Raw genomic sequence first — 22,975 nt, forward strand, 5'->3', positions numbered from 1 at the left:
TTCTGCTATTTCAGAATCGTCGAGGATGTAGTCGGAATTAAGTCGTGCGATTTGCGTCGTTTGGAAATGGAGGAACGAAGCCGCGAGAAAAAAGTATCGAACGGAAGAAGTTTCGAGACTCGAAGAACTCGCCGAGACTTGAAAAAGTTCAAGGTACTTTGCGCGAATTTATCCTCGATGCGGTATCCTCGAAGTTTCTAGCATATTCTTTCTTTTTTACGTAAGAACAGAGAAGATTGGTAATCCGTGATAACCCTCGATATCTCGCGGTTCAATTCATCGCAGGAATTAGAAATATTCGAATTTGGGATTAGAAAATTATATTTGTCTGATTTGATCATTTACTAAACATTTGACTAAAGATTTGTATCTAACCGGGTCCATTGTTAAAATATATTCAAATAAACCCTGTAAAGTTTGTAAAGTTATTGATCGTAAAGTAGTAACGTTTAAATAATTAAGTAACCTGAAGGAAAGAATAAACAGAGCTCTCTGAAAGCTTTCGAAGGGGAAGAGAAATTACGAGAACCAAGTTTTCCTAATTACAGCTATTCTTCAACGAGTAGTTTCCGCCATGGCCGACTTTTCAATTTCATTTCGTATCAATGTGGAACAACGATACAGCTTAACGGTTTCGTTTCGCGGAGAATTTCTCTCCACAAACTTGTTCCTCTATTAATAATTCAACATCTTTGTTTCATCGCGATACGCTCAACTGTCGAAGAATCTTTAATTCGTCGCGTCCCGTGACGTGGTGTATCTCTCGCTGCTGTGTTTTCTTCCCTATCTTTTCTTGTCTTCTATTTTCTTTTCTTTTTCTTACCATTAAAGCTACTGCCAAGAAATGTAAGGCATGTAATTTTTACGGAAATGGTTCGCCTGATTGTTTCTACGTTTAACTCCGTACAAATATGAATTTTACTGTGACGAGAATTTTCTTATACTTTGCTCAAACTTCGGACATTTTTCAACGTTAGGAAAAATATAACTCGGTTGAAAACGATTAAAGGAACGCGGTAGGGCTAAACGTGAACGCTCTTTCACTTTCTCCATGCGTCTGTTCGTAAAATACGGTGAAATAACGGCAAACACGCGGATTTTTAAACGAAACCATGGTACAATGGACGGCTGCTTATCCATCTATTCCGTCCATTTTTCATGAACAATCGCGATCAGTGACGCGACATGGATCGCCATAGAAATGTTCCGGCTAACGAAAATCGCGTACACAATGTAAACCGAGCGGGCCACGCGAAAATACCGCCATCCGTGACTGATCACGTACACAGGCGAACGGTGAATCGATAATCGGATCGGTGATCGGATAACATGCTGTCCGTGCATGCGGAGAACATAACACGCTTTCACACGCGACGAGCCAGTTATGATAGAACACGTAAAGGGGCGAAATCTGAAAGTACTTTTTATTCCAGAAAATTACTCGAATTGCTCGAAGAAGGAAAATGCGATCGATTGAAGTCCGATATCTGGTTTGATCTCTAAGAAATTAAACGGTGATCGCGTATTTAAATTAAATGCCAAAAGGCAAACTTCTCGTAAGTTTGACTTTGCAGTGGCCCGTTTAATAGCAATGGATTAGAATTAGAAATACCTTCTCGTCCCTTGTCAGAAGTTGAATGGCGACAGCAGGAACCTGAAAACGCAGAAGGGATTTTGTTATTTCCAAAGCTAGGAAAAAATACTTTTATTATTAAAGGACTCTCCATAGTATTCTATCTCTATCTAATTTTCTATGGTAGAACGTCTCTGCAGACCGAATAAACCTCTTCTTGCAGAAGCATTCAGCGTAGATTCATAAGAAGATCGTTCCAAGCACAATGTCAGCATCCATTCCGATCCATCTACTTTCAATGCAGCGAGGCCCGTTGCTACAACATTTTTCGCTTTGCAGGACGACGCGTCGGGCGTCGCGATGCCGCACCACCGTTCGTGGCGCAGGTTTTCGCGCGATCTCGATGTAGAATCGAATTCTATTCTGCTAACAGCCCTCTTTCACCGAAATAAATTTTTCTCTAGCTCCTGCTCTTGACTCAATGAATGTATCTCACACAGAGAGGCGTTACATACGAGTATGACATCGAATAGAATTTTATATTTGGACTGTGTTTAGAAGAGGAGTTCGTTTTAATTGTTGCATCATTAAATGCAAGATAAATTTGCAGCGTCGGATTAAAACAACAGATCTATCTTATTTACTCGTATTTCCTATTTAACGAATTAAAGTTACTTCGTGGATAGATAGAAATTTATGAAATATCGAGCAGATTATTCAACGAATAATTCGCTGGCTTAACGAAACTGTCGCAGCTGAATGATATTTCGAACAAACGAACGAATTGCGTGTGGCATTAATAAAGAAATATCTCGTGTTGATGGATAAATGGGGATACATCCTGTTGCACGATTACGCGAGACTAGCGTGTCGAAAATGTTCACATAGAAAGTGTAACAATTAGAATATCAGATTTTACTTCACGATTTTCAACATGTAAATTATCTCGTAACTAACAAACTATTTATCTAACGAGGAAACTCCAACGAAGAATTTTCAAACACTCGGAGCCGAAATGAAAATTTTGCTTGCAGAAATACACAGAATTATATAAAACGCGTGAAATCAACGTTGCAAGATTCCATTAAGACGAAGGGATCTGCAAATCGGTTGGTATAATTTTCTCGCTATCCTCTCGAAATCTATGCAACCTCGAAAGCTTATTACGTGGAATTTCCTCGAACGATGGGCCGCCATTGATGCGACCACGTTTGCTGCATCGATGTCCATTGTTCGCGTTAATAATTATCGATCGGCCATGTCAGAAGTTAAACGAACAGGCCTGCAACGTTCCTTTGTGAGGTAGCTAGCGAGTTCCGCTCGGCCAATCGGATCAACCCGATCGCGCATCCCTTGCCGTATGTACGATGAATATTTATTTGACTCGATATAGAGAACAAGAGAACGAGAGGGAAATAGAAAAGAAAGAAAGAGAGAGCTTGATTCGTTTGGTCGGCAATCGGTTTGATCTCGTTCGCTCGATTTCAGCCACAGCAAGAACGATTAATCTCGTTCACGATCGAACTGAGCGGATTCCAGCCTCGAAAATGTAGATCCCTTTGAATTTTCCACGAAACCCAAATTTATTTTTATTTTTGTATCTGTTTCGTATTTTTCCTCATTTTGTTCATCCGCCCGTCCTCCTTTTATTCCTATTTTTCGAGTTCTTTTTCATTTGTTTTGAGTTTTTACAAGTGATTCCTTGGACGAGAATCGCAGCGATCGTTAGTAAGAGAAATATTCATTTTCCGTGGCACGAAAATAGCCCCGACGTTTTACGAAACCTGATGAATAACGCTGTAGATAGAGTTTCCGAAAACGCGCTTTAGGTTAACGCGCCGGAGTTATACCCACCAGACTGACCCAGCTTCGTTTCATTAAAAGCTGTGATAATGACGAAGTACGATACATATGTAATTTGTTGAATGGCGGTTTAAACGTTTGAGTTTGTAGAAATCGCGCGCACTTCCAGCCGTTCTTTCGCCAGCAACGCTGTTAGCAATATCACACGGGAAAAACTTTCCTTTTGCACGGATATTTCTGGAATTTAATCTTTCTAAATTGTCGCGAAATTAATACTTTTGGACGAAACAACGAAAAAACGTAATTGAAGGAAAGAAGAATGTAACTGACAGAAAGAAAGAATTCGTTTGACGAGAAAATGAACATCGCGTCGTGTGACTTCGATACCGAAATAGTAATCTTATATGAAGAACTATTTCCTATATACAAACATTGCCAATCCTTCGAATACGACATATTGAGAGCGAATGATCGAACTGTTCGTATATTAACTATCGACTGTAGTCGGTGTTCCGTTTGTTTCGAACCGGAAATGGTCGGACGTTCCACGCAATATCTGCTGACAAGGTTGTAGGATTCCCTTTATGCTCGGCGGAGAGAACGACCGATACTTGGTAACTGTGCTTTGAACACCCACAAGGGTCTATTACGATCAAGAACCGCCAGGCGGAAGGTACACTCGCCAAGTTTCCCGGCGGCACCATTTGCGGGACTCCTGGACCGCCCGTGTACGCTGTTGGGCTCTGCTTTTAGGATCGCGAAATGGATCCCTTCCCGACGAAGGGAATATTCGTACGCTGCCATATCGATCGATACAACGACTTACAAGGCAATTTGTGAAGGGACTATCGTTTTATAAATCAGAACACGTACGCTATAAGTGAACATTGTAGCTACGATTCAAAATTTCCCTTGTACAAATCACCGAATACAAGAGAAATACGGGAGAAATCTCGTATCAACGGTACGACATTTTTAATTCTTTTTAGTCGTCCATCAAGAGCAGTGTTCGTTCGAACGTTTCATCATTTTACAGAGATCTACGCACTTTTCGAGTAACCTAATACTTTTCCAATGGATAACGACTCGTCGGTGATACTAAATATTTGCGATCGTCGAGTACATGGCAACGATACGATGGAGAAAAAATCCAAAATAAATTTGCCTCTGCATTATAGCTTCAAAAATCATATCGGCTTAAAAACGGAACTCAGGCAATTAGAACTCGTGGTACCATCCCTGTCGTCGTCGTTCTACCTTTAAAACATGATCGATTACCTGGAACGTCGCTTACGAACTCCATTCGCCTCTGTTTCTCGACCTACATCCTTCGTCGTGCCCAAGTCATTGCAACGTCTACTGCTGAATTTATTTTGTCAACCGAGACCCAGCAAACGCAGACAGACCTCCTTTGTGCCTTTGTTGAAAGGGATCCAACGCAACCATCAGAATCCCCTGGAGATCGGAAGCAGGTGGGATCGAAGCACGCGAAATACACGCGGAACAGGATAAATCCTTGTAAATATTTGAGCAACACGCGCGCCAAATTTGGGTTAATTCTATCTGTGTCAAATCGCAACAAGTACGAAGGAAACATTTATACGCTGTGATGAGATCCTTTCAGCGGACTTGCGTTGCGCCTGACATCCTGACGCGTTACGTAAGCGAGAATTTGGTAAAAGAGAATTTCCTGATATTTTCGAAATCTCGAAAGCGAGAAGTAACAAGCGTCAATTTGCCTTGGTAAGGTTCCAAAACGAGGGTGGGCGACGAAGGATGGAACGAGGTACGGTTCGTCGAGTACATTGGAATTCTGGCGGAAACTGTCGTCAGGTTTTGAGGCCAGTGTTGTTGCATCCGCTACGGTGTATGGGGGAATACGCAAGGAAAACAAGGGATGCAACGAACGGAGTAACGTATGGTAATGTTGTAGCCTGGTTGCCCTGGCCTTCTGCCACGAAACTGTTGAAACATCGTTCCTGTCTTCGCCCTTGCTCACCCGCCTTTTCCATAGACCATGTATCATCCTGGAACTTTCATTTCGTTCGCTGATATTCGATCATCCTACTTTCTCTATCGAACGCTGGCCCAACCGAATCGTATTTTTTACCTCTTAAGATATTCTTCCATTTTCTTTTTTCTAATTTCGCGTCTAATTTCACCACTGTTTGTTTGTACATTCGAGGCTTCTGTAATTTTCGCGCGGATTTTCATCCTTCCTTCTTACGAATAATATAATACGAATTCTTCTTGTTGTATTGTAGGATCTTACTACAATTAGTTTATTTACAATAAATGGATTATACAGATGTTGGTTAAACAGGAAATGATGGTTATTTAACGTGAACTAATCATAATGACGTACTATAATTAAGACAACTAAATAGTTGATTTGCAACTCTCGTCACTACGGTTCCAACGTTCTCTCTCACGCGGACCACACTCTCTCGACAACGCTAGTGTTACACGCTCAAGAAAACCACCCGCACAGAAACAGTCTCTTGTAACACTTTGAATCATTCTGTTGTAACACTTTGAACCGTAACTCTGTTGGATTTGCATAATAAATTCTATTATCACATATGAAGTTCAATTTCTTCACCTTATTCGTGAAACGTTCGAACTGCGACGCGAGGAGATCACTGAACTTCTCGATTCACACTCTCTGGCTTCTCAACTCACACTCCCTGACTTCTCAACTAACACTGACTGTTAATTCATCTGTCTCCCTTAGCATCCCTTTGTCTTTTGTCTTAGCCCCACCACGCACGTGTTCCGCAACCCCTCGTGGCCAGGATCACGCAGTGGATTTTCCGCGTAACTATTCGATTGAAGTATCGACGATACATTGTTGGGCCTGCCGGCACTTCGATTTTCTCGCGACATTGTTTATGGTTCACCCAGTATCTTTTAGTCCTTTAGTCCACGATACTACAATATATAAATCCAATCTTTTTAATTTCCTTCGATGTAAATCTCTTTTGTCGCGAGTGCAGAAAGGTCAACACGATTTAACTCTTGCATTATTAACATCCTATGCGAACAGCCCACTGACTTTACAACTCAGTTCGCAGGAATGAACGATAGAAATAGCAAAGAGTTGAAGAAGAAAAAGCAACGAAATTTTTATTCGAATAGACTCGATACCTGATGTCACGCGTTTATCTGTTTTAGATAGATAGATTTCAATCGAATATCGTATAACTAATTGTGAATTTGGTATTTTCCATTTTTTCTAGCAAAAGATAGTTACCTTCCATTAGATATATTCCACTCTTCTACGTACACTGTTCCATTAACGTATTAAAAGAAAAGAGCGTTTATTGGTCGTGCAAAGGGTTTAATCTTTTAAAAAATTCCCGGCCATATTCATTAAAATAATGGCAGAATAAATTATCGGCGACAGGAACGATAAGCACTTAATTAGTACTTGAAAGGCCTGGGGCTTTTTAGAATAAAATTCGATTAAAAATCCTAACTACTTGCTTTTTTTGTTAGGTCTTGGAGATATTTTGACACGTGTCTCCAACGGAAGTCTCCCCGCGCCGCCAGACTCCTCTTGATGAATTGATTTTCCGTTCCGAAAGACGACACGGTACGATAACGCTACCAGATCGCAGCGACGGCGTCGTTCACCGTGTCGTTGGAAATGCTTGTCGCGTGCTGGAAATGACATACTCCCGTGGAATATCGATCATCGACGCTGACGAGGAAACCAACAGCGCCGTCAATGATAACACGCGGAGTAAGCATCGGCCAGTGTTTCAAATTTTATTGTTCCTCGCGACGTGATTGTCGTCGGTTTATTTCGAGCTTTGGTCGTTTAAATGGCTCTTTGTCGTTGTGTTGTAGCAAAATTAAGAGCTTTCTCTCTGTGTCGTACGACCACGGTGTATTTGTTTCAACAATGCAGGGATTCTGATCTAACGCAAATGAATGTTCCGCTGTTTCCATTCCATAATCTACACTGTATATTGTTTTTACCTAGAATTATCAATAATCAACGTGAAAAGCTTTGTGTAGTCGCGTATTTTCTTATTTAGTTTGATACACTTCGTTGAGTAATCTCATCGTCGTTTTTAAAATACCAGTTTATGGTAGCAGTGAGTACGAGGAATTTGTAATTATCTCGAATGCACAAACGCAGAAAGATCCTAAAAACCACCGTTATTTGTCATTTAATCCGCGTGACTCGATTGTGACGCGAATAAATTCGATGAAACGACGTTAACTCGGCAAACAAACGCGAGAGACGCGAAAAGTAAATTTTTAAACGACAGCCATACCGATTTATAAACTCATTTTCTCGTCACGAGCGCCCGAGAGCATGGCAAATATTTACACGACCGTCGTAAACGAAAATATTGAATCTTCCACGATGAACCCCGCCGAAGAGTAAACCGTGTGAGAGAGGCACGATAAATATCGTTCCAAGCGGCTGAAATATTTCACAGGCGTAACAAAAATCGTGTCGGAACGACGCCAACGGCCGAAGCCAAGTCGGCGTCGTCGGCCGTGTAAATCGTCGCGATGGCGGTTGTTCGCGTGCTCGACGCCATGCAAGCGAGCGATCGCCTCGAGATTGATCGTTCCTTTCACCGTCTGTGCTAATGTTCGCGTGATCCACTTCGTTTTCAATTAACATTTTGTCCGGTCTACACGTTGCACGTCAGTCTCTTCCAGTAGATTTCCACCAACTTTCGCTTTCTAAAATCGCTACGCGAATTCTTTCTTTTACAAACGTACTATCGTGGTGTGTGAAAGATTCGTAGCGAAATTTAAAACTTTTTTCTAACGTTTCTTCGAACGACCTTTCGCCATTTTAAGGTGTGTAGCTTTACGATCATTGTTCCGGAAAACTTCTTTCAATTACTGAAATAGCTCCTGCAGGGATGTATAGAGTATTCGAATGTGGAGTATTTCATTTGTCACGGAAGAAAGTATGGTAAAGCACGGAACGGAGAACGAAGAATGTTTATATCATTTAATTAAGAATTTTTCTTTCATCGTTAACTTAATTTAGTTTGAAGAAACTGTTCTCATATTTACCGAAACTAGCCCGTTAACTCGTAAAATGGTGCGGCAGCAGGGCGAAGCAACTCCTGCAACGCGATATTACGTTCTTTGACGAGCTGAAGATTTTCTAGCCAGCATCTTTTCATAAGATAAAGCCAGGGATCTTTGATGGGACCTTAACTCGAGGAAAAAACTGTGCATTACCGTGAGAGTGCCTTGTTTCAGGGTCTCCAGAGGAGCTTGAGACAACGTGAAAGATTAAAATTCTTTATTTCAAACGAATCATCTCTCGTACTACCATTTCGTAAAGTATACTTCCACGTAATGCTGACTTTCCTTTTCGAGATCGAGAAAGCCCGATGTAATTATACTACGTTCTTTCGCTATCGGGAAACTTTTACGTATTACGTAATATTTCGTATCACGCTTTTTGCCAATCCTTTGCAGCAGAACCCAAGTGGCAAAGGTCAGGACAAAAGCAACAAACTAAAGTCCACGATAAAATATTCTTCCATTCCGTTTTGTTCTTCTTAATGTAATTTCTTCGGCCAACTATTCTAAAGTTAGAACGTAAAAGCCGAACCTTAACATCTCTGTGTTCTCATTGTTCCATTGTTCCGTTCATTTACATATCTAGTCATTGTTTCGCGGAAATCGTGGAAAAATTCCGCGAACATCGACGAAACAGGTGCTGGTGAAATCGAACGAAGCGATAAATTCGAGAAGATGCTGAAAGGGTCACGATTTGTGCTCAGGCAGTCGAGAACGATCACAGGAGACGAAGAAAGATCGTCCAGCGTATCGTTCACGCTTCTGAACGGCGAACTTCGACCTACTTTATCTGAAAACATCCATTCCTTCGGAGCGGAAGTGGAAGATCGTTCGTCGTGGCTCGTTTCGCTAATAACACTTTTCTGATCGTTCCGTGAGAAACGCGAGAGGAAAATCTCCGCTCGACGAGTCGTCAAAGGCGGTAAAACGTCGGGAAGGTTAAGAATGTTTCAAGATCGTTGCTTGAAATATTCGAGAAACAAGAAGAAACAGTCGCGACTTGGAAGAATCTTACGATAATCGATTTGTTGGAAAAAGTAATTCGTTGGTATTGCTTGGAAATATCGCTGATTATTACAGCGAATAAATACGGTGCATTGGTATAATAAAAATAGCTGGAAAAGCACTGTAGGTAGTTAAAAATAAACGATAATATAAAGTTTGTAAAGGACCGTAGAAAATACGACGACGTTATTAAATTTAGGAGTAATCATTTAAATGTAATATCACATTCGAGAGAACTTTTAACAATGAAGCGCGTGATAAATTCCATTTTAATACGTTTAATTCTAAATAATGGAAAATACCGTCGATATTTCACGCTTCAACTAGCACTGGTTTATTCGCTACCTGATAACGTTCAATGTGCCGATTTAATGCGCGTCAATTTTCATGTGTCGGATGATTAATAATCCAAGTGGCAAGTAGGTTGCAACTCGAGTGCATGCGATTCGCTGAGAGAGTCTTCCACGGTTAGGCTCGCGATTCGTCGATCGGAGTAATTGCCGTTTGAAGGTAATTCAGATGCAATGGAAAGCCGATCAGGATTTGAAACCGAAATCGCAACAAGGACTCGATCGATAAATCGGACGAGATGGTACTGGTTGATTTAGGATGAAACGCGATGGATATGCAAAGCTCGTTCTCTTGTTCGTCTCAACTGCTCGCTATAGTTATATCCTTGGGCTACTTGCTATCAGCCTTTTGTAATTTATACATTAACTATAATATAGTTTCTCTGATATCTCTCAACTTGTAAGAACCTTACAGTCTCGTTACGGCTGTAGTTTGTACAGCATCGTAATTTTAAGCGATGGTTGTGAAAGAAGGAACACGAGTTTGCCAATCAGCAAGAACGATCGAGACGAGCATGACGTTTGAAAAATAATGTAGAAGTTGAGAAGATAACGAGTGTTGAATATTCTCGTGGAGAGTCTTGAAAGTTATTAAAGCGTTGTAATTCGAGCAAGAATTGCGCGGTATAATTTATCATCGTATTATCTATGCTTATATTTATAAAATTCCTACTAAACCTCTCGGGTCACACACGAGCACCATAAAACCATACTAAAGAACGGAGAAACAGCGTTATGCGTGTGTAGCATACAGAGAAACGAAAATATAAAAGTTACGCTTGCGAGTCTCCGGAGAACGTAGTTTACGACGATACTACGTAGCGCTATAATATTTCGTTATACTTATACAATACTCTGCGTCGCGTTCCACTAACCCTATTTTTCTAGGATTCTTCCGCCGCTCCGGAAACCGGAAACAACAGCATGCAACGTCCCGACAAACGTGTGCACGTTATTGCACACAGGTTTTGACGCAGTTTGGCATCTTCGTCGGTTCAAGCACCGGAATCACGGCGAAAATAAATGTGATTCAGGCCGCGTAAATCTTTCACCCTGCCACCCTCTACGTGAAATTCCCTGCGGCGTTCCTTGGCGATGCCGTGCAAGTCGCCGGAGGATCACGAATTTCTCGACGATCGATTCAATTTCGAATCGCAAATCGCCATTGCCCGGCAGGATTTCAAACAGAACCGCAGCTGAGGTTTGCTTCGGCTCTGTTCCTGTCAGAATGTTGACGTATCACCGTGTTGGCATGCTGGATATGCAAACGGGATCAGGACACACTTTGCAGCGGACAACCACCGCGGTTGGACATCGCAGAATACCAATGACGATTTTGCAGAAGATTTTCCATATAGACTCTCTATATTTGTTTCCTCGATTCCGTTTCTACCTTCTTTTATCTTTCCTATCTTTCCTTTCCAGTCCTTTGCTTTTCGTACGATCGAGTCTATCGCGACAGTTCAGTCGTTGCTGTTATCTACCGTAGTCTACCATAACAACTTCATCTCCAACTTCTGTCTATCTTCACCATGCTACTACCATCGAAGATATTTTGCTTTAGTTCTTCTGTTCGCTCTCGTGAAATTCGCCTCCGATACTTCTTGCATATTTTTAAGCAAAGCACGTTTTACAAGTTTATGGTGAAAAAGAATCAAGATCAGAGGAATCAAATCTCCTCTCTCTATTGAATTTTTGCTCCGTTCTGCGTCCTATCCGCACGATTTCCTGGACAAGCGACACGAAACGAGCTTCCTGACACCATCTCCTCGCGTCTTATTCGAAGGTTTCAAGAAGTCATTTACCTCTTTCCTCGCCTCGAGCTGCAACGCAGCTTGTCCCTTGGACATTTTACTCGCGACAGCTGTTTCCACAGGGCAACGATGCAAGCTGATTTTCAAACAATATTCGCTTGTCCAGTGACATTTCGAGGTGTTTGCCCGGCGAATTCCCGCTGGAAATCTGCGAGTATTTCACTACGCGACAAACACGACCTCTGTTTGCCAAAGCGAGGTTTTAAGAAGTTCAGAGTGTCGTCGACCTTTGCCTCCGTTTCGATACCGCAGACTCAGCCAATTTCTTTCAATTATTTGCACACGCCGCGCCGCGAACAAGAGATTACTTTCGTCGCTTCGTATTTCACCGCGGAATGGAGCGTCCTTTATGCCGATGTGAAAGCTATTCTCCGTGGAAATACAGCAAACGCGGTTTCTTCTTGGGCAACGAGGCCACCGCAGCTGGCTTCCGCTTTAACTCTCGAAAATCTCTTCGATTCCATTTCAAAGAAATTTCGTTGAGTAACGCTTCTTCTACAGAAATACATTACGCACGTTCATCCTCTTATCTTAATAATTTCAGAATCAACAAGACATTTCCAAGTTCGTCCTACTTATCTTTCATTAATTCCCTTGAAACAGTCTTCGGCTTGTTTTTCCCGATTCAAGAAGTATCTTCAGAGAAGAGGTTCGTAAATAAGTCGAGATGAAAATTTTGTCTTTTCTGCGTGAAGCAAAGTAGTTGCTTGCTGTTCGTGATTTCTTCGGCAAACGCGGCGAAATGATATTTTTCCGCGTACACGTGGCACAAAGGGCGAAGGTGACCAGAGAGGCGCGACGCGCGAATGCAAATGCTATTTAAATAACGGAGAGCGGAAATAGCTGCGGCTGCTTGGCCGCTTTGAACAGGTGACATCCTATACATTCTCCTCCTTTTCCTCGCGAAAGTACACCCACCCATCTCGCCGACGAGAGAGCCAGGCTCTTTATCTTTGCCAAAGAGTCGAGAAAGACGGACGACTATGGGGTAGAAAGGAAGCGGAGAAGCAAGTTAATGCATCTTTCAACGCGCGCGGAATAATTTCTCGTGCGCGTTCTCTTCTATTTACTACTAGTTTGCTCTCCAGCAACTCGCTCACCCCTTCCAGAAGGTCTTTCACCGACCGATGGAACATAATATAACCTACCCTTGCTTTATTCTTTGTACCTTTTTCTCTCCTTGGTAGAGCGTACACGGTTCTCCGTTGCCATTATTTTTAATCTCTCGCGTATTTTGTTCTTTTGCGTCAGGTCGCTTTATCGTCTGAAACGTGGATGGAGCAAGCCAGGGACAAATGGAGGACACTTAATGCATCTTTAACGTTGTTGTAGCAAATTGGAAAGTGAATTTTTTTCTGTTCATAGGGCGTCATTCTAGATATTTTGATGACTGTTGGCTGTGTGAAGAGCGGTTCCGTATAGAACATACAGAATACTGGAGGATTTTTTATTGCACAATGGAGAGAGAGAATTTTTGCGGGAATCTCGTAATTGAGAGTTCTTTGCGACGGTCGTTCGCGGCAAGTGCATCCGGAAAATTCTTTCTCCTCTTACATTCGACTTTTTGTTATCGTTTCTTGGCCAATGAGATTTTACGGAACAACTAACTTTCTTGTAGAGAAATTCATTTTCTTCTTTGCCATATAAGCGTCAATTTTGGCGTTTAAATTTCGGTACATTAAACGATATTGTTAGATAACGGTAACATCGATAATAAAAATATCGTACCGAAGATGTTGAGAGTTAAAGTCCATCTATTGCCATAGTAACCTACTAAACTTGTTCCTACATTTCCAATGCCCTTCATATGCAAAAAGCTACCTTCATCCCTGAAATTTCCCTTTCGTCGAAAGGTAAAGTACCCATTGTTTGCCCCGTCGACCGAACTTTACCAAGAGATTGACCTTTTTAATAATGCACACTGGGACTTCCCTACCCCATGACTTCAGCGATTGTTCCGCAACGGCGACACAAGTTTCTCGCCACGTAGTAACATCGTCTCCTTCTCTTTTCGTGCGATTAATAACCCTTGCACCAGGGAATTACAAGTCTCCGTTTTAATCACGCCTGTGGCAAGTTTGTCGCAGTTTCCTTCGTCGAGTGCGTTTTCCATGGAAATTTCCAGTAACTTGCGACCTCGTCGTACGACAAGAATTTTATTTTATCCTGCGTGCAACGTTGTCCTCGTGCCTCTCGTCTCGTTGTTTGTCTTTCGACAAGGGTCCGTGAAAATGGTGGAACAAGCAGCACGGCGTTCCTATTTGCCAAGGGAGCGCGCGTAAGTAATTGGACCTCCTCCCTTAACCCTTTCCCACCAAGTCCCACTGTAACTAGTCGCCTGAAGGTCTACCATCCTTCGCAGCACGAATCTATGTATCAAACTAATATTTCTAATTTAATTTGGCCTCTCCTTTGAATTCCATTTTTTAAATAAATTTGATATTCGAGATAGGATTTCTACGATGTACGATATCGGATTGGAAACGTGGAATGCAAATTAAAAGCCATAAAATTTTCGAAAGCAAAACGTTCGCAATAAAACGTAATACTCGCGTAAAGTTTTCCGATATGAAGATATATTTCAGACGAAAATCGTTTGCTCGCATATAACGTAAATAATAAAAATTGAATCTGCACTGAACACGATAAGGATCGTTCTTTCGCCTTTCCGACACCTCTATCCTTCTTTCATAGGGCAATAAGATCGATCTGTCTTCGTAATTTTTCGTATAACACACGCAGTAGTTTTGAAATTTTCGTGCTATCGATGTTATTTTCATACGCAAACGCGATTGTAAACAATGAATCGAGTCTCTGACATCGATGTACCTGTATTTTTCTTCTGGATATAAACGATACAAACGCGACACGATCTAACGCGTGCAATTTCTGCACGAATGCCAGCATTTTATTTCGTACTTTTCAATGAATGAGATTCTGCCCCCCCCCTCCCTTGAATTCTAGCTACGTTTCCGGATAAATAAATTCCGATCTACGCGACCTCATTTCCCAGCGCGAATACTCCCGCGACGCGTCTGCATACGATCGCTCGATCATTCTTGAATGAATAAATAACGAACCGTTGCCTTCCGTATACTTTTACGTTGCGGGAATGTTCTGTTTCGAATGAATTAAAGCAACAAGTTATCTCAAGAATTGCACGGAAGAATTTTCTTACGAACGATGCTTGGATGAATATTCTTGCCAGCACGGACTTGGTTATTGATTTTTCAATATGAACCATTCTGATGTTAAACGACGATATAAAATAGCTGTATAAATGTTTCGTAAGTTGTCGAAGAAATAAATATTTTATCAATCGCGTGACTAAAGCATATTCTCCTATTTTCTTGTTCTCGCTATGTTACTTTAACAGAGGGATCTTTTTTACGAGTATTCTTCTAAAAGATCCCCCTTTTCCAAATAATCTTTCAAGAGACACCATTTTTACCACCTCGCATCTCGACACCGAATCTTTCTTGTCCAAAGCAGAGTCCTCCGGCTGGAATTATCGATCCAGTAAAGTCACGTTCAGACGTAGACCAGGTGGTGTTGCTTTTACGTCGAATTTTTGGATTCGTCGATTCCCACAGTTTCTACGTTGCCTGATTTTCTTCAATTTTCTCCACTTTATGCCGCACTAAAAATATTCATCCTGCCAATTCCGATATTTTTATCCGCCGGTATTATTTACGAGCCACAAAAACAAGTTTCAGCAACATCCCAGGCGCCTCTAAATTCACCCTACGTTACACGATCTTCAGCCGCTTCTTCAACAGCCATAAATCCTACGTAACAGTTGTCTCGACGCAATCTTCGTCGCACCTTACGGCTGCACGCGAAGGATAAACAGATTTAATCGCTTGGTTGTTTGCAGAGGTAATAAAATCACCGAGGCTGACTCGATTCGTCTCCACTTGCGTCTTTGGCATGTGTTTCCACCGAGAAATCTGCTTTCATCCAGCTGTGCTGCATCGTCATAGAAACGCTCCACGTCTAACGGAAGTTCGTTGCTGTGAAAAAGTCAGCCTTAGACAGTTTTCCTGCTCCATCCTTCCCTCGGAAACTGTTGTTGCGTTGAAAAATATACGTAGCTCGTTTCCCGTGGCTCTCAAAACGACTACGCTTAATGATGGCGTGGTTTGTCACGGCGAACGTTTGCTTCCAGAGAAACGCGAGTCGGCAAACAAAGCGATGTGCGAGGTTTGATATTTATTTTAATCGTTGAACGCGCAAAGAGGTGCAATTTGCGGACGTTATCAGGCCGCTCTTGTTCGAGTAATGCCGACAGTTTAGGTACTAGGACAAGGTTTACTTTCAAGATCGTAGTTTCAGATTTAGAATGGGGACGAAATGGTATGTGGGTCGAAAGATTGATTTGAACAGCGATGTTCAGAAGCGATGACTGCAGTTATGGATTATGTATATTAATTCGAACAAAAGAAAAAAAACATCATTGGAAATTAATCTTCTAGTCGACCATCGAGAACGGTAGCGTGTATCCATCGATAAGGAAGCTCGGTTCCGGTTCCGTTATGCGATCACGCAACAAACATTGAGGAATCTATCGCGTTCGATAAAACTGCCGTTTTACGTTCCGTTCGAATGCGCGATGTCTATCTTCTATATATATATAGAAGCCACGCGCGTTTGTTCTTCCTCCGTTTTCCTCCCCTTTTCTATCCGATATTTATACTTCGTCCGATTTAATTTGCAGATTCTAGGACACACGACACGTTCCATGCGCACAGTTCGCGTCTTACTAAAATCTTTGTCACCCAGACACGACACGGTTTCGTGGAAAACTGAAAAAATTCGTTCGCGATCAACCCTTTCAAATAGCAATTTGGAGCAAGCGTGTGGCATGGTCATGATGGTTGACGAGTGACAAACGCCTGCAGAAGCGAGTTTTCCAGCTGATTAAAGTTGCTGTCGTTCACAAGTCTACATCGTTTTGCGTTCGCCGCTGTAAAAGGCGTCGACTCGAAGGATGAAACGATTGTTCGTGAAAGGAACTGCCAATCGCGCGCAAAGTCAGCGTCGCGCGTTGCAGCGGCCATTTCGCGCGAACAAGCGTCGGAGGAGGTTGTTGCTCGGTGCACTTTAACCGAGTCAGATCGGATTTAAAGCGAGCTGCGCCGAAGGAAGATCGATAAAGCGACGCTAGGGCATATCGCTATCGGGAAAGATCGTTAAAGCCCATCCTCGTGGTTTTTACGATCCGTTAAGTGACAAGTCAATGATAAAACATCGTGTTTATGACATTTCATACGCGCGCAAATATGAATTCGACTGTCAGCGAGGAGAAAACGCGCGTTTAATCCGTTCGTTACAATCCATTTGAAACTTTGTTTTACCAATTACGGTGTAACAAATTGAAATGGAAATAAAAATGATCGTTACAAAGAGGTTACAAAGAGCTGCACGAAAGCTTTTAACGAGTGACAGGTTATAAATTGCTTTTACCAATAAAAAAAAATGGATAAACAAAAGACCAGAATGATTCGTTTCGTGAACATAGAACGTGAAACGTGTGGTTTCTACTGGAAAATGGTAACAAGGATAACGTCGACGACTACTAGCGAACCGATGCGACGCGACATAGAAAAAAATCGCTCGATAATCCATTACAGGTTCTCTTCCTGTAATCAGTCGTCTAACGAGCAGAAAGTGACGACGATAGAACGAAAAGGATTTTCGATGGCGTGCGAGCCTCTTGGTCCTCCGCTTTTCCATCTCTGGCGCAAAGTTTGCGGCCGAAAATAAACGGCCGAAAGAAATCGATCGATAACCAATTCCTAGCTGTTCGCCAGTAATCCGTTCCTTTCACCGGCTGTCTAACTCGCTGGTGGTAATCTTTATTGATACCGTGGCAGAGCAAGGGAGACATGTGCCACGAGGGCAGCCGGATATTCCGATCGAGTGTCTCGGACGAAATTTCCTATTAGTCACACTTGCTCTCGTTGGATTAAAGCGAAATGACGGATCGACCAGAAGGAATAGAACGGTTGGAAGTTTCTGTCGAAAATTTCTCGGCGATCGCGATTTACGGTATGCAAACACGTATGTAAATACGTACGTTAATATAAATTTCTAAGCGGACAAGCATTATAAATACGACTGTTGAGGATTTTGGATCTTTGAAGCCGAAATAATGTTATGGGAACACAAAATTTACACCTTCAATTAATGTTTGAATAATTATATATTTACTTAATGGACGATCTCTATTATATTTATCGATACATAACTGCACGCGTCTCAGCACTTTCTTCTATACTCGATATTAACCGACTGTTCTTTCAGATGCTTCTAACGACTGAACTGTTTACCTTCATCTGTCTTCGAGACGTCGCGCATACACACACTTCCACACACTGATACTCGCATACAAGTATTTTTACTGCGCGTTTAACCTAGTCCAGCACAAAAATTATACATATCTCAATAACGACTATAAAAATCATTGTTTTTCGTTTGTATGAATTTTTGGTACTTTGATTTGGATTTGAATATCGAGCTCTCATTTGAAACGGGCGCGTAAAATATAATTTCTCACCTGGATGCACGTTTTCGATCGATGTCCTTATAGGAAAGATTGCGAGACTAATTTTCAAAGTTTTAATTAATTTCTTCTAATTCCGATACTCTGATCGTTGTTCATAAGCTGCAGATCCAGATCAAAAGGGAAATAATTAAAACGATTGCAAGATGCTTGTCGGTAGATTGGTGGTAATTTGCTGATTCATAAAAGTTGTCTATCGTTCGTTATCTATTACTGTGATCTGAAAAGTTTGCAGACCAGAGACCAATTAAACGAGATAAGTAAACTTTCGCATTTTTCCTTTACTGGAAAGAAAGCAATCGATATGAAATACAACGAGATAAAGCGTCCTCTAATTTTTACCAATGACCTCGGATTGAAACGACTCGAGGCAACAAATCGCTTCAAATTGGAGACATCATGGGAGAAATTGCTTCAGAAACGAACGTCTTTGTTCAAATCGATCGCGTAAAGTTCCACACTTTCAAACAAATCATCGTGAATCGCGGTGACTCTGCGATAGCTGAAAACTTCGAAAACCGAGAAATCTAACCGTTTCAGAGGACCATCGCGCGCTTCGTTTCCGCGCAGATGTTATCGCGATCGAATCGAATTTATTTCCCCGCCATGTTCCGCTTATCACTGGTGGAAAAAACTTGGTCGACCAACAAAAACATAAACGAGCTGACAGAAGACGAACGAGTTTTCCCGATAAGCACACTCACGGATGCTGTTTTAGTTTCCAGATAGTAATCACCGTAAATAAGTAATACTCATCTTTTTCCTTTCCTTTCTTTCTGTAACACGCTGGCAAAGGCATGCAAATCTATGTCTTATAAAATCAATGGATTCTACGCGTGGGTTTTCGAAGGACACAAGGCGATGTAACGCTCGCGATAGACAGGAATACGAGAGCAATTTTTCAAGCAGCTCGAGACTGCGACAATTTTTCATGACAAACTTGCTCCGTGGAGGAGTCGCTGGAAGACAAATGAACGGGACAAATAAACTTCTCATTCTGTTACAACGTTGCCTTTCACGAGTAACTTTTACTCACCGCCGCTTTTCTTTCTTCAACCCCCGTCCAATGTACTTTACTTATGTTTTAAAGGAAAAAGAATAATTTGAAAGAAAATTACGTTGCAAAGAAACACCTCTGAATTTTACGAAATCTTTCAAACTTTTGAATATTTCCAAGTTTCCAGTCTCTAGTCGTTTCTATTCTTCCAGTCTCAACCGAGTGAAGGTAGGAAAATGGAACAACGAAGATTCAACGTGAAAGTGGGATCGATATTTTGAAACTAGAAAATCAGAGGAGTTGCTAACGAGCCGAGAACCTCGGGGAAAACTCGAGAAAGTGTCGCGTTTCTCGCTGAAAGCAGTCGACAGTCTCCGGCGGAGAAGCGGAAGTGGAAGCGAACCGGCATGTAAACAAGTGTCGTTCATTCGTAGCTTCGTTTCACTGCGTAACACGCGGCATACGCCATTCTTGTTAGCACAACCAGATGGAAAGATAAAACAGAAACTAAACGAGACTGTGCATCGTCGGCTTTCATCGCGTTTTCCACTTTCTCACATATTTCATGCACGGAATTGCACTTGCCACGAGAACGCGTGACAAACAAATATGGAGGAGGAGCAGGCAAGGTCACGAATAGCAGAGCAACAGTGATGAAATTTGCATTTGTAAATTATGTAACCGAATGTTTGCGCGTTTTTCGGTTCGTCGTGTCGATCTATGATCCATTTCCATTTGCATCGTAATTACCATTCTTCGATTATTCTGCGTTCGTTCCGGTATTTCTAGAGATGAGATCGAATATTGCAAACAGCTTCGAATTTGATTAAAAAGAAGAAAGGCGATGTTTCTCGGTAGATGTGGATCTGGGTAAATTAAACTCGAGCTCTTCGTGTAAGCCGTGTACTCAAGCGTCACAACATTTTTTTATTCATGTTGATTCACAACAACAAATAGATTCTAACGTTTAATCAGTACCCTCGTTCGAAGCATTTCATCGTGTACAAATGTCTGACGATAAGCATCACAGTGAGCGACGTATTTCATCGTTGTTTCTATAGAAAAGAGGCTTGAAGAAAATGGACAGCGTTCGACGTTAAGCAATAAGCAGCGATGAGAGAACGACAGGTCGTGGGAAGATAAAGAAACGCGAACCGAGTCTCGTGACTTTTGCGGTTTTCGCTGTTCACTCGCAGCAACAGGTATTCCCGTTTCTTTTCAAAAGGCAAGTGCATCGATAATTGTCGATACTTTTCGCTGACAGTAGCTCTGTTAGATCGCGTTGGCGGAACGAATTCTACTTACTTGGGCCGAGTTTAGAAGAATTAAAACTTCAACCTGTTGATCTGTGTACAGATCGTCGAATACTCGTAGAACGTTAAACAAGACGTTCTACAACGCAAAGATCTACCGGTAACGGTCTAGCGTTTAATCTTGTTGTTTGTATTCCGAGTTGAGATTCTGCGATGTCGTAAACGAGAGATTATCGGCGATCGACGATATTTTCTAACACCTGCGCACAGTTAACCGCGTGAAATACAGTTAACGGTGCCATTACCTCTAATTGCGCGGAAAATGCACGCCCACCCACAATCCAATTGCAATATCGTGCATTCGAGCAATTATCCGCGCACCTGTCGAACTTGTTGATGACTTTAATTGTACGCACAATTGCACGCGCTTTTATCGTAATGGTAACACGTATTTTTCGTTTATTTAACGGAAGGATCAGAAATTATTCTTTTTATTCTCGACACATTCGTGACAGTTACCGGTGAAACGACTTATTCCCGATAAAACATATACGTCGCGTCCGCTAAGAAAAAAAAAAAAAAGAAATTTCTAACGACTTAGTTTGATCGATGAAGCGATTCAGCGGATCAACGTTGATTTATGACGTCGCGTCGCTTTAAAGGCACTACGTTCGCCCGAAGCGATACATCTCATGATTCATTCTGCCAGGCGACAATGTAATGCATTGGACGCGCGCCTATGAACAAGGATTCATTTCACAGGACTTATTTTCAATAAAGCACAGGGACGGGCACAATGGATGACAGTCAATCGTATAGAGACCAAGCCATTTTATAAAATGTCAATTTCCCTTGTATCCATATCGCAAATACGAGTTTACACAATCCATTCTATGCCTAAAGCTCTCGAAATCTTCGTTGCTTTAGTTAGAACAATATACGTGAAAAATCATATTATTCGTAATCGAAAATATGTGTATTTAACGTTAAAACATCCTCAACGAACCATACACACGAATCTCAAACAAGCTGGGCTTCGAATCTTTTAAAAATCGATCAAATATTTCTAATCTCTGATTCTGTAATTCTGATTTCTGTAATTCATCGCGAGATAAGTCCTGGAAATAACGATGGATTCGAACAAGTAATTTCTACGTGGAAGCTGGCCGAACGGTATTCAGTGGGTGGTTCCAGTTGTTCGATGTCGAGGGAATTGCCTAAATCGCAGACGGCAACGTACCGCGTCGCGCACTGCAAGACGTAACAATCTGGAACGGGGTTAAGCGTTCTATTTTCCGACGACACGATGTGTAATTCGCCTTAAATCACCCCGGCAGCTTCATTACGGGCCCTGCTAACCAGAAGTTCGTAATTTCGTTTGTTGGTCACATGGGACATGCACGTTAGCCAATATGAAAATGAAGGTTGAAACTTGTCCACGAGTTCACCGAAATTACGAGTATTACGCCATTTAACTAATCGGTTTTTTTAGCTCTATTCAGAATTTCCCATCGATATTTATCAGTATCACTGAGTTGAATATTCTTGTTGCGTTGGAGTGCCACATTACGTAAGCTCGGCTAGTAAAATGGGATATTCGTAATACGTTCGTTATACTTATGGATTTCCACTTTTGAAGTAGATTTAATGTTCAATGTACCATTTCTTTTGCAAAACGTTACAGGAGATTGTTTACGTCTCTGAAAATTATGATCTTCTTCTTTACGATTTGTAGGAGGTGTATAAAGAACTTTGACTCGTACGGGAGCTCGTTTTTTCTCGATTTGCCTACCATGTAGATCGAAATAGAACTTTTACTTACTTCGTAATAATTTAAATATTAATTTGTAACATTTAAATTATTAATTTACAACATTTGGTTTATTAATTCCTCACGATTAAACTATTAATTTATCACAAATAAACTAATAATTTATAATAGTTACGCTATTCATTTATAGCAATTTATTATTAATCTGAAACAATTAACAGTTAAACAGTTTAGTACAACGACTCGTATGTTCATTTTGCATGACACGAAATTGTATATACAGGTCAATAGCTTCGCTTTCTTTCTCTCGTTACTAACCCCTATCTGTTGGTGGCGTGCTTTCGGTGTCGTCGTTTCTTAATTAGGTTTTTGTTGTTATGTAAATCTCGTTATTAAGATGGTTTAATTAATACACGTTTATTTAACGATTCATTGAATATTAAGATAATGAAATTAAATGGTTTTCTGAAACTTTCTGTTTCAATTTCTATTCAGTCGTCTATTTACTAAATGATACTGTTACTATATTAATTTCTAATATTACCTTCTTTCGTAAGCTTTTATAATAAAATTTGAGCTTTACTGTGATTTCATTTAATTATTTTATACATTTGTTTTAAATTCTAGTTATTCTTTGTGCAAGTTATTCATCGATAGTAGAGATAATATAAAAATTAACAGGAAAATTAACATATGTACGCAAAGACTATTAATGATCAATCCGATAAATATTTATGGTAAATTTAATGATCAATCCGATGAATTTATTTTAACTAA

General features: G+C 41.1%; 1 protein-coding gene across 4 annotated transcripts in view; it reads right to left on the bottom strand.

Moving 5' to 3' along the window:
• Window positions 1-22,975, bottom strand: part of LOC122568014 — a 128,370-nt gene that overhangs the window by 60,989 nt on the left and 44,406 nt on the right. For 3 of the 4 annotated variants that reach the window (XM_043727281.1, XM_043727278.1, XM_043727277.1), the window contains one exon: window positions 1,613-1,654. The exons of the other annotated variant lie outside the window; for it this stretch is intronic. The gene's annotated coding sequence lies outside the window, so the exon portion shown is untranslated. The remainder of the gene's footprint in view (window positions 1-1,612; window positions 1,655-22,975) is intronic. 4 annotated transcript variants of the gene reach the window in all.

This window comes from Bombus pyrosoma, linkage group LG5, assembly GCF_014825855.1.
Source record: "Bombus pyrosoma isolate SC7728 linkage group LG5, ASM1482585v1, whole genome shotgun sequence".
NCBI lineage: Eukaryota > Metazoa > Arthropoda > Insecta > Hymenoptera > Apidae > Bombus > Bombus pyrosoma.